The sequence below is a fragment of the Lampetra planeri genome, chromosome 58, assembly GCF_965212315.1.
Source record: "Lampetra planeri chromosome 58, kcLamPlan1.2.h2, whole genome shotgun sequence".
Taxonomy (NCBI): domain Eukaryota; kingdom Metazoa; phylum Chordata; class Hyperoartia; order Petromyzontiformes; family Petromyzontidae; genus Lampetra; species Lampetra planeri.
The window spans coordinates 4,785,745-4,797,617 of NC_136164.1; positions in this window are offsets into that span (position 1 = coordinate 4,785,745).

Below are 11,873 nucleotides of genomic sequence, written 5' to 3' on the forward strand. Positions count from 1 at the left end.
GACGAGCGATTCCAACGAATCGGCGATTTCAAGAATCGATTTGTGTGGCGGTGGCGTGGGTGGGGGTCCCACCTATGCACACACCTGGGGGAGCGGTGGTGCAGTGGTTAGCGCGCTGCGCTACGAAACTCGGCCACCCGGGTTCGATTCCCGCTCACGGCCACCACCGGTGACGATTGACTAGACCGGTCCTGGGCCTCCCCGTAGGTCGGCTCAGCCTGAAATGAGTACCTGGTGCGGTGTGTAGTAAACATCGCCACCGGGGAGACAAAGGCGGTCGGGCGTGGTGCTGGCCACCTACCCCCTCGTTTGATTCCCGCTCACGACCAATACCAGTGGCGATTATCTGAACCGGTCCTGGGCCTCCTCCCGTAGGTCGACTCAGCCTCAAATGAGTACCTGGTGCGGTGTGTAGTAAACATCGCCACCGGGGAGACAAAGGCGGTCGGGCGTGGTGCTGGCTACCCACCGAGTGTATCATGCCGGCCTTCGTAGGTGCTACTCGCTAACAGCACTTGCCCCAACAGTCTGTTAAGGCTACACGGGTTATCTTTGTCTTTGAGTGGGTGAATACTGATGAGGTGGGAGGGTGAGTGGGTTGGAGAATGAATGGGTGGGTGGGTGAGTAGGTGGGTGAGTGTTGCAGTGACCTGCAGTATCATAAACAGCTTGGGGGCCGTCCATAAATGACGTCACGCGATTTTGGACGATTTTTGACCTCCCCCCTCGTCACACGGCGTCACAAAAAGTCACCCCCCCCCCCTCAAATATGAAGTCACAAAACTCTGCCCCCCCCCCCCCACAAAATAAAACATGCTTCAAATCGCTTTAAACTATGGTCATTGTAGTGCGTATTTAATGTGGCGCTGCACTCTGATGTTGTAGGAGAAAACATTTATGAAAAAGTCAATTTAATTAAGTAGAACGCATTGTCTATATTTATTTAAAGTTGCGCATTTTTACGTGACGTCCCATTTCTCACCCCCCCCCCCAGGTGCGTGACGTCATATATGGACGGACCCCCTGGACGAAATTGAAGAGTGGTAGAACCGAGTCGTCAACGTGTGTGGAGGAATCTGGGAGTGAAAATCATCGCAAAAATAGCCACGAGGGTAGCGAAAGAAGAGCGATCAGGAGGTGAGTGCTGACTTCTCTACATCGCGGTACAGGATGGAGATGCGTTACGACGACCCCATCGTAAGTCGAAAATAGCGTAAGTCGGAAATAGCGTAAGTCGAAGATGGTCCAGCTTACACAGGAGTCTTAAAGAATGGTGATAATTTAGCAAAACAGAGCAATTTACAGTATCGTACTGTGTAAACTATATGCTGTGTATTTATTAACTACAATACTGTCTTCTTGGTTCTTTCGGTAAAGTCACGTAGAAGGGAAGTAACAAAATAATAAAAATAAAATACTGTATTGCACAGTAACATTTAAAGTAAAAAGCAAGGTCAATTCTTAGCCTACCTATAAGAACTGCAATTTAATAGGACGTTTTTTTCAGGAAACATTCCTATCTAACCTATACAAACTTTTTACATGCATTGAACACCGAGACAACTTAACTCCGTCGATTTAACACGCTGGTGAGAGTGAGAGGCATCACCACACAAGGCGGGAGATGCGTTTGCCTGCCGCGAGAAATCTAAACTAGTTAACAATTTTGTCATATCGCTATTGCCATCGTAAGATCGAAATATCGTAAGTCGGGGACTAACTGCATATTTAAATAGGCCATCAGCTGAGCGTCACCCCTTCGGCTACAGCGCCATTGATTCCCCAAGATAGCAGCAAGCTTCCTTTAAAACGAGTCTTGAGACTCAATGAGGATTTCCTGAATAAAGAAGGGCATTGTTTGTTCACGCTGGCGTGTGCGCGCGGGAGGCATGGGGGCATAGCGATTCGATCACTGCGCCGATAATCCGATGCCCTGGGATCGATTCGCGACCTCGGTCAACATCACTTGCAAGTTAGATCTGAACGTGCTCCGGGCCTCCGCTAGATCGACTCAGCCATAACTGCACAAACAGCACCGGGGGAGACCCACGTCTCTGTGTGTGCGCACGAGAGAGACAGGGAAACAAGAGTGTGGCGATGAGTGATTTAATCAAGTGCACGATTTACGGCGGATATGACCTCCCCCCCCACCCCTGACAACTTAACGAATGGTACAGTCCGATCACTCACGATGATCTCACTCAGCTTGGAGTCTTGGACGCCCCCCCCTCCCCCCCGTCAGGGCTGTACCAAGTCTTAACAAATTAGGGGGGGGGGAGGGCGGATATCCACTCTGTCCACGTACCAAGGATTTCGTACCAAAAATAAGTCGGTTTTGCGTTGGGTGTCACGACGCCTCACTGGGCAGTATTGACATCCGCGCCTTAAACCACGGGGGCAAGCGTGGGGCACCTGCACATTTACAAAGTGTACCCAAATCACGGGTGTGGCACCGCTCATCACGAGGTCCAGCCACTCCCACCAGCATCTTTACGAAGTGTCACCCACAGCATGAGTGGCCAAGCCTAATAGAATTTTTACAAAGTGTTACTCATTGAAGGGCTGTAACCACCAGCATCTTTACAAAGAGTCGCAATCTTTTGGCTGACCATGCACATAAGCATCTTTACAAAGTGTACCCATCTCCGGGCTGGTCAACATCTTTACAAAGTGTACCCTATCTTTGGGCCAGTCGGCATCTCTAAAGTGTACCCATCTTCCGGCTGGCTATGCCCGTCAGCATCTTTACAAATTGTACCCATCTCTGGGCTGCCCAGCATATTTACAAAGTGTACCCATCTCCAGGCTTGCCATGGCAACCAGCATCTTTACAAAGTGTACCCATCTCCGGGTTGTTCAGCATCTTTACAGAGTGTACCCATCTCTGGGTTGTCCAGCATCTTTACAGAGTGTACCCATCTCCGAACAGACCAGCATCTTTACAGAGTGTACCCATCTCCGAACAGACCAGCATCTTTACAAAGTGTACGCATCTCCAGGTTGTCCAACATCTTTACAAAGTGTACTCATCTCCGTGCTGCCCAGCATCTTTACAAAGTGTACCCATCTCCGGGTTGTCCAGCATCTTTACAAAGTGTACCCATCTCCGGGTTGTCCAGCATCTTTACAGAGTGTACCCATCTCTGGGTTGTCCAGCATATTCACAAAGTGTACCCATCTCCAGCCTGTCCAGCATCTTTACAGAGTGTACCCATCTCCGTGCTGCCTAGCATCTTTACAGAGTGTACCCATCTCCGGGTTGTTCAGCATCTTTACAAAATGTACCCATCTCCGTGCTGCCTAGCATCTTTACAGAGTGTACCCATCTCCGGGTTGTTCAGCATCTTTACAAAGTGTACCCATCTCCAGGCTTGCCATGGCAACCAGCATCTTTACAAAGTGTACCCATCTCCAGGCTTGCCATGGCAACCAGCATCTTTACAAAGTGTACCCATCTCCAGGCTTGCCATGGCAACCAGCATCTTAACAAAGTGTACCCATCTCCAGGCTTGCCATGGCAACCAGCATCTTTACAAAGTGTACCCATCTCCAGGCTTGCCATGGCAACCAGCATCTTTACAAACTGTACCCATCTCCAGGCTTGCCATGGCAACCAGCATCTTTACAAAGTGTACCCATCTCCAGGCTTGCCATGGCAACCAGCATCTTTACAAAGTGTACCCATCTCCAGGCTTGCCATGGCAACCAGCATCTTAACAAAGTGTACCCATCTCCAGGCTTGCCATGGCAACCAGCATCTTTACAAAGTGTACCCATCTCCAGGCTTGCCATGGCAACCAGCATCTTTACAAAGTGTACCCATCTCCAGGCTTGCCATGGCAACCAGCATCTTTACAAAGTGTACCCATCTCCAGGCTTGCCATGGCAACCAGCATCTTTACAAACTGTACCCATCTCCAGGCTTGCCATGGCAACCAGCATCTTTACAAAGTGTACCCATCTCCAGGCTTGCCATGGCAACCAGCATCTTTACAAAGTGTACCCATCTCCAGGCTTGCCATGGCAACCAGCATCTTAACAAAGTGTACCCATCTCCAGGCTTGCCATGGCAACCAGCATCTTTACAAAGTGTACCCATCTCCAGGCTTGCCATGGCAACCAGCATCTTTACAAAGTGTACCCATCTCCAGGCTTGCCATGGCAACCAGCATCTTTACAAAGTGTACCCATCTCCATGCTTGCCATGGCAACCAGCATCTTTACAAAGTGTACCCATCTCCGGGTTGACCAGCATTTTTACAAAGTTAACCCACAATGAGTGTTGGGAGGCGTTTCCCCCCTGGCCGCGCGCACTCACACACACACCCCGAACCGTTCACATTCACACTTAAAAACGCGCGCGTCTCGTTGAAACACAAGCACATCGCTAGAATCTCCATCGCTAATAAAATCAATGACGATATAGAACCAGTAACGATCATAACAACAACAATAATTATTATACACACACGCGCACACACACACAGCAGTCAACACTTGGTTTCGTCTGTACAGCGACCGGAAAAATCTCACAACGGAACCGGGCCCACAGAACGAGTTTCATCAGCCAAAGGGCGGCCCCCCTGCCATGCCAACTTGTCCTGACCCCTAACCCTACCGCCCTCCCCCCTCCCCAGGGATCTCGCAGCAGGTGCTGGCAGGTGAAGGGGGGATGCATTGACCGCGCGCTTTGTGCGACTGTGCTTCTTCGAGCCTCGGTGTACCTCCCCAAGGGGCTCTGGGGGGGGGGGGGGGGGCAGCATGTCAGAGCGGGGGGGCAATGGGCAGGATCAGTGTGGGGGTCGGGTTTGGGGTTAGCGTTAAGGGCAGGGTTGGGGTAAAAGCAAGCAAGGGGTTAAGATAAAGGGTCACTTGTGGCCAGGGTTAGGGGGTAAGTGTTCGGGTTTGGGTCAGGACGAGTCTTAGCCGCAATGTTGGGGTCACAGTTATGGGTTAGGACCAGGATCAAGGCCCGGGTTGGGGGTCATAGCCTGGATAAGGGTTTAAGGTTCGGGCCGGATTCAGGTTCAGGTGGGCGAGGGTCTGGGTTTCCCCTTCTCCGACGAGTGCGGGAACACACACACGCGTGTGCGGGGACACACACGTGCGTGTGTGCGGGAACACACGCGTGTGCGTGTGTGCGCGGGGGGCGGACGACTGCCGCTCCAATCCCACCCTCTCCTCCTCGTCGTCGTCGTCACGGCCGCCGTAGCTCCGCGCTTGACAAGACGCTGGGGGGGGGGGGGGGCCGACGTCACCGTTCACTGTGGCGTCGTCACGGACAGACTTGGCCCCGTCATACCCTCGTGTAGTTTCCAGGAATCAAGTTAAGGGCCGTGCCCCCCCCCCCCAGCCCAGCCCCCACCACGCTTCGCTTGGGCGCATTTTGATGAAATAAAAAGTGAAGGGTGAAGGTGCAGCCTTGCAATTTTCTGCGCACGCCGCCGCGAGAGTGGGATCCGCTGTACTCCTCTTGCATTGTGCAAACGTCTTTGGAGAGGTCGGAGTAGCCACACTTTACCCCAACCACACGCGCGACCTGCACCATCGGCTGTGATGGAACCCATTTGTACTTTTGGGTGGACAGAGGAGGTGGAGAGGGGGGCGCAGTTTGAAGCATTTTGATAAAGCGTAGATTTTATATATATATTTATATACACTGTACACACACGTACAGTGTAAGAAATCCTGTGACCTGTAGTGATTAGCTGGCGGGTGAGGCCGCGTGTGCACAGACGCATGGCGCTCAACCAACAAAATCATCAGCAGCAGCAGCATCAACAGCAGCAGCAGCATCAGTTCCACTTGTATGTGTGTTGAAATTCTCTCGTACGTAGCCGGGGAAGGACAACAAAAACTTGCTCTGTACCCGCACCGATGGCTACGTACGGTGCGAGAGAAATTCAAGAAACATACAGTGCCTCCATGCAGTCGCACGCGTGTGCGTGTCTGCACGTATGTGTGTGTGCGTGTGTGTGTGTCTGCGTGTGTGTGACAAAGGGTGGTTTGGCGTGGTGCTGGGCACCCACCCCCTCGTGTACTGCGCCGGGCTTCATAGTTGCTTGCTGACAGCACTTGCCCCAACAGTCGATGAAGGCTATGGGGGGGATCTTTGTCTCTGTGTGTGTCCGCGAGCGTGCGCGAGCGCGCTCCGGAAGCCAACCTCTCCCTGAACATTTCCCAGTGGGTGGCCCGTGACTCGTAATGAGCCACGGGCCCATAGCGAGGTGTATACTGGATGTGGTGTGCCGGGTTCGGAAATACGCCGGTCGCTCGGTGAAGTTCCGAGCGATGGCGCTCACCGCGCCGGCCGTGAGCCGGCGGGGGGTGGGGGGGGGCCACAACCGCCACCTCAGCTCCCATCGCCCTCCTCGCTACTTCCTGCACACACACACACACAAGACAAAGAACCTTAACAGACTTCTGGGTCAAGTGCCGAGTTGCAACTATGAAGGGCGGCATGACACACAAAGAGGTGGGTTGACCGGCGATGTTTACACACCGCACCGGGTGCTCGTGTCAGGCTGAGCCGACGTAGGGGAGGCCCAGGACCGGTTCAGATAATCGTCACTGGTGTCGGCCGTGGGCGGGGAATCGAATTCGGGTCGCCGGGTTGGTAGTGCGGTGCGCTGAGCGCTACCACGACATGTGCGCACGCGAACGCACACGCAGCGAGTGGACAAATGAGTAGGTATGGGAGTGGTTTAGTGAGCGGGTGGGCAAATTTATGCGCGAGTGGGTGACCAAGCGGGTGAGTGAATAGATGAACGAGTGGGTCAGCGAAGTGAGTAGATGAGTGAGCCTACGAGTAAGCTTATGAGTGAGAAGCAGAGCCAGCAGGTGAGTGGGTGGGTGAGCAAATAGGTAAGTGGGTAGGTGAATGAGCCTGAATGAGCTTGCAAGCGAGCAGATGATTGAGCGGGTGATTGAATAGGTGAGCAGTACAACGGGTGAGTAGGTGGGTGAGCGAGCAGGTGAGGGAGCCACGAGCGAGCAGGCGAGAGAGTAGGTGGGCGAGTCAACGAGCTAGGCAATGGGTGAGTGAACGAGCTTGTGAGTGTGCGGGTGAGCGAGTGTATGAGCAAGCAGATGAGTGAGTAGGTGAGCACATGAGCAAGTGGGTGAGAGGGGCAGTGGCTGATTTTGTGAATAGGTGAGTGGATGAGCAAAGTCGGTGCGGTGCACGGCTAAGCGGGCGAGCGAGCAGGTGAGCGAACAGATGAGCGAGCAGGTGAGCGGGTGAACGAACGGGCGCGCGAGCGAGCGGGTGAACGAGCGCGTGAGCGAGTAGGTGAGCGACCAAGTGAACGAGCAGGTGAGCGAGCAGGTGAGCGGGGTGAGCGAGCGGGGTGAGCGCGCGAGCGAGCGGGTGAACGAGCGCGTGAGCGAGTAGGTGAGCGACCAAGTGAACGAGCAGGTGAGCGAGCAGGTGAGCGGGTGAGCGAGCGGGGTGAGCGCGCGAGCGAGCGGGGTGAACGAGCTTGCGAGCGAGCAGAGGTGAGCGGGCTATCCTCCCGGCCGCTCACCCGGAGGAGACTCCACGTCGGACTCGCTGACGTGGGTGAAGGAGAGCCCCGGGGAGCCGCTGAGTCGAGACTGGATCAGGGCCGCGGGGTCCGACAGCTTGAGCCGCGGGGGGGGACGTGGAGAGGATGCTGGCCGCGGGGGGCAGGAGGGGCACGGGGGGGCGCCCGGCGGAGGGGCAGGGCGACCGCTGTGGGGGGGTCAGGGGGCCGGTGGCGGGGGGGGAGGTGGGGGGGGGCCGCGAGGGCCGCGCGATTCGCAGCACAGGGGGCGGCCGTATCCCCCCCCGGCATCAGCTCGTCGTCCCACTCGAAGCCGCTTCCTGTGACGAGCGGGGTGGACGGGGGGGGGACGCGGAGTCGGGGGGACGAGGGGGGCAGGAGGACACGGGGTCAGGGGGACGAGGGAATAGAGATGCAGCAGAGGTCGCAAACGGGTTTTGATTCCTTACCCGTACCCGGCCGCACCAGGGTCGCAAACGGGTACCCTTACCCGTACCCGGCCGGGTACGGGTAGCCGGGTATCGGGTAGGGTACGGGTATCGGGTACCCGGTTGCGACCTCTGAGATGCAGAGACGCGGAGACACCGGAGGCCCAGAGACACACATGGGGACACAGAGCCTCGCACAAAGGGGACACCGAGGCGTTGCGACACAGACACGGGGATGCACAGACACGTGACCACAGAGACACGGGGCCACAGATATACAGAGACACACACACAGGAGACAACAGAGACATGGAGACACAGACACGGGGCCACAGATATACAGAGACACACACACACAGGAGACAACAGAGACATGGAGACACAGACACGGGGCCACAGATATACAGAGACACACACACAGGAGACAACAGAGACATAGAGACACAGACACGGGGCCACAGATATACAGAGACACACACACAGGAGACAACAGAGACATGGAGACACAGACACGGGCCCACAGATATACAGAGACACACACACAGGAGACAACAGAGACATGGAAACACAGACACGGGCACGCATAGGGCACGGCGCCACAGAGACACGGGGCCGCAGAGACGCAGAGTGGCGCTGCAATACAATAAAATCGTACACCCAGCAAAATCACCCATCAGAGATTTGCCCGTATATGGAAAAAAAGTGGGCGTAGCTTTGGGTATTGTTGATCGTTAACCGAGATAAATTATATCGATTCCGCTGAGTCGATCCATAATAAACAAACGTCAGAAACACCGGGTTCGTCATAATTTACGGGTTAATCGCTGCGATCCGCGGATCGAATGACGTGGCTCTCCCCCCCCCGCCCCCCTTCATTCTAATATCAGCAAGGTCGGCGTTTCCGTCGCAGTCCGCTTTCGTTGCGACCAACAGCTGCGTGTCCTCACCGTCTTCGGAGGAGTCGTCCGAGCTGCAGCGGTCCGCACCGAGCGGGCGAGCGGGGCGGGCGGGGTGGGAGGGGGGGCCGCCGGCGTGGACTCCCCCTGCGGTCACGTGCAGGCGGCCGCCGCCGCCGCTGTTAGCGCCGCCGCTTTTGCCGTGGTCGCACGCGTCGCTGCCGACCAGGCTGCTGGTGGGAAAGGCCTGGGAACCGGCGTGCGGACACACGCAGCCCGGTGAGGGCGTGGACGCCGCGTGCCGTGTGTGCGCGCGCGCGTGTCTCTCTGTGGATGTGTCTGCGTGTGTGCGTGCGTGTGTCTTTAAAATGTTTCTCTGTGGGTATTTTTGTGTACTCTTAGTTCTTTCGGTAAAGTCACGTAGGTAAAAAAATGAAATTAAAATTAATGAAAATATTTTAAATATTTTTATAAATTTTAAATATTTTTATTAATTTAAATTTCATTTTTTACCTACGTGACTTTACCGAAAGAACTACGAGTATGAATCCTTGCAGTCACGAAAGCTTCAAATCTAGGTATTTCTGTGTGTCTGCGGTAGTGTGGCGGTTAGCCTGCTATGCTTCGAACCCGGCGGCTCCAGTTCGACACCGGCTCATGGCTAACACCAGTGATGATTATCTGAACCGGTCCTGGGCCTCCGAGGTTGACGCAGCCTCAAACGAGTCCCTGGTGCGATGTGTAAACATCGCCAACGGGGAGACAAAGGCGGTCGGGCGTGGTGCTGGCCACGTAGCTCTCGCGTGCCCTGCTGCCCATCATAGGTGCTACTCGTCAACGGCACTTGCTCCAATGGTCTGTTACAAGGCCATACGATGCTGGAGGCGACGACAGTGGCTGACGTGTTCACGCTGCCCCGGCACCACGACCAGCAGCACTGCGACGTAGAGGTCGCAACCAGGTACCCGATACCCGTACCCTACCCGATACCCGGCTACCCGTACCCGGCCGGGTACGGGTACCCGTTTGCGACCCTGGTGCGGCCGGGTACGGGTAGGCCGTGAGTCACCCCAACCAATGAGTGAGAAGGCCGTGAGTCACTGGTGAGTAACCGTTTGTCACTCATTTCCCAACGTCTTGTCTCTTCTCACAATTCAAGTTCCTAGAATCAACCCACCCACGCCTGCAACATGGCTTCATCCCAGAGGTCGCAAAAAGGTACCCGATACCTGTACCCTAACCGTACCCAGCCGGGTACGGTTAGGGTACGGGGACGGCCGGGTACGAGTACGGGTACCCGTTTGCAACCCTGGTGCGGCCGGGTACGGGTACGGGTAAGGAATCAAAACCCGTTTGCGACCTCTGCCGCGACGGTAGCGACGGCACCGTGTGAGCCGTGCGGCACACGAGCGAGCCAGACCTGCGCTTGTCTGTGCATGTGGGTGTCTGCGTGCGTGCGTGCGTATACACGTGCGTGTGTACGGGCGTGGTGTTGCTGGCCACCCACCCCCTTGTGTGCCGTGCCGGCCTTCATAGGTGCTACTCGCAAACAGCACTTGCCCCAATTGTCTGTTACAAGGCTATACGGTGGATCTTTGCCTTTTTCCGTGCCTCTTGTGTCGGGAGCGGTGGCGCAGCGGTTAGTGCGCTGCGCTGTTGAGGCCGTAGTGCGGTGAGAACGCGGCGAGTGTACGGTGAGAGAGCGCGCGGGCCCCGCACCTTGTTGAAGAGATGCACCGTGACGTCGTCGAAGAAGCGCACGCGCTTGCCGTGCGAGCGCGCCGCTCCCCGCGGCCGCTTGAGCAGCCCCTTGAGCGCACGCGCCACATCCTCCTCCATCACCACCTCGGGCACGGGGCCCCAGTCCTCGTCGCTGTCCCAGCTCTCGTCGTCATCGTCGTCGTCCTCCTCGTCATCATCCTCGTCGTCGTCGTCGTCCAGGCCCGGGCGCAGGTCGTACCCGCCGTCGACGGCCTCCTCGTCCGACACGCCATCTTCCGCGTCGATGAAGGGGATGTCGAAGGGGTTGGTGGGGGTCTCCGTCGCGGCGGCGGCGTCGTCTGCGACCCCGTTCCCCGGCGCGTCCCCGGCGCGTCCCGCCGTCTCCGCGTCCCCCCTCGCGTCCGCTCCGTCGTCCCCGTGCTGCGTCGCTTCTTCCGCGTCGCCCGCCTCGGAACGCTCGGCCTGCCGCGTCTCCCCGTCCGTCCCGTCGTTCTCCGTCACCTCGTCGTCCGTCTCCCCCCCGAGCGCTTGCCCCGCGTCCCTCTCGCTCATCCCGGCCGGAGCCACGAATCCCCCCTCGAAGGGATTCGAGTTGAGGAACTCGTCACGGTCCCCCGCACCTACGCCGCCCGCGTCAAAGTCGTCGTCGTCGTCGTCGTGAGACTCTGTACCGCCTGTGAGAACCTCCTCCAGCGACGAGGCGCTCGACACATCATCATCGTCGTCGTCATCGTGCCGCTGCTCCGGGCCGGCGCCGTTCCTCTTCGTCCCGTCGTCGTCGGCGCCGCCGCCGTCGGCTGCCACGGGCGTCTCCGCGCCCCCCCCGCCCCCGCCGTGCTTGTCCAGCTCCAGGTCGGAGAAGTACGCCGAGTCCCGGTACAGCGACTTGCGCACGCCGGCCTCCTCGTCCGCCTGCAGCAGCGCCCGGCACACGACGAGCTGCTGCCGCTGGAAAGCCACGCCCGGCGGCACCATCGCCGCCAACTTGCCCTCTCCCTCGCCGGCCTCGCCGGGCTCGTCGCTCGGGTCGCCGACGCTGGGCGACGTGAGCGGCGACGGTGGCGCCAGGTCCGGCAACAGGCTCCAGTCGTTGTTGGGCGGCGGTGCGGGCAGAGCTCCGACGCCGCCGCCACCGCCACTCCACCGGTTGTTGTTGTTGGTGTTGAGCTCCTCCTGGGTCACGTGGGGGGTCACGTGGTGGGTCACGTGGTGGGTCACGTGGGGGGGCACGACCGTGGCGGGCGGCGGAGGTGGCGGGCGACTCGGCAAGAGGACCTCCCTCCCCACCCGCACCCCGTTGG